This window comes from Galeopterus variegatus, unplaced genomic scaffold, assembly GCF_000696425.1.
Source record: "Galeopterus variegatus unplaced genomic scaffold, G_variegatus-3.0.2 Scaffold10672, whole genome shotgun sequence".
In the NCBI taxonomy this organism is placed as follows: Eukaryota; Metazoa; Chordata; class Mammalia; order Dermoptera; family Cynocephalidae; genus Galeopterus; species Galeopterus variegatus.
The window spans coordinates 30,630-31,599 of NW_007736783.1; positions in this window are offsets into that span (position 1 = coordinate 30,630).

Sequence of the window (970 nt, forward strand, 5' to 3'; positions counted from 1 at the left end):
GCAGGAGAAAGTGGGAGTGCTGACATTATACTACCAGTATGGGCTAGAAGTCCAAGGTCCCCACTCTGCCTTTGTTGACTCCTGGGATGGGAAGAGGATCTTCTTTACTGCTGAGCTGGGTGGGATTTCTGCTTATACCACCTTGGTCACCCTGGAGGAGTGCCTCTTTGCAGCCCCATAGCCTCCATTGACACCACGGAGGATGGTTACTTCTGTGAAGTGGTGGAAGTCCTTGTTCTACACTAGGAGTCCTCTGACATCTCCTTAGTGTGGAGCATGTGGAGTTCCTCATTCATTTTATGTAGGGGCAGAAATCCCAGTTTCCCACATGATCTTCACGAATACCCCAGGGAATAAGAGGGGAGCTCTACAAGCCTGCAAGGATCCTAGCTCCCTACTCAGACTTGTCTGATACCATCCCAGTGAGGATGTTGTTACAGCTCATGAGGGTGGGTGTCTAGGCTCCCTACTTGGTCTTTTTTGACATACGTTCAAGTGGGGTTTCAGTATTTTCTGTGATGTTTGGCTGTAGTAAAGTGGCTATTTTTTTTTTTTTTTAAGTTTCTGTCTTCTCTTTACTTCTATGAGATCAACTACTTTAGATTCCATAAATGAGTGAGTGAGATGTTGTGGTTGCCGGAGCTTGGAGGGGTAGGAGGAAGGGGAGGAAAGGGAAACTTTGGTCAATAGGTACAAAGTTACAGTTGGAATAAAGAAATAAGTTCTATTTCTATCACAATGGGGTGATATGGTTAACAACAATACATTGTATATTTCAAAAAAAAGCAAGTATTTTGAGTGTTCTTACCACTAACAAGTGATAAATATCTCAGATGCTGGATATGCCAATTACTCTGATTTGACTATTATTTATTGTGTACATGTATTGAAATGTCACACTGTACTGCATAATTATGCACAATTATTGCATGCCAATTAAAAATTTTAAAATTATAATTAAAAAAACACA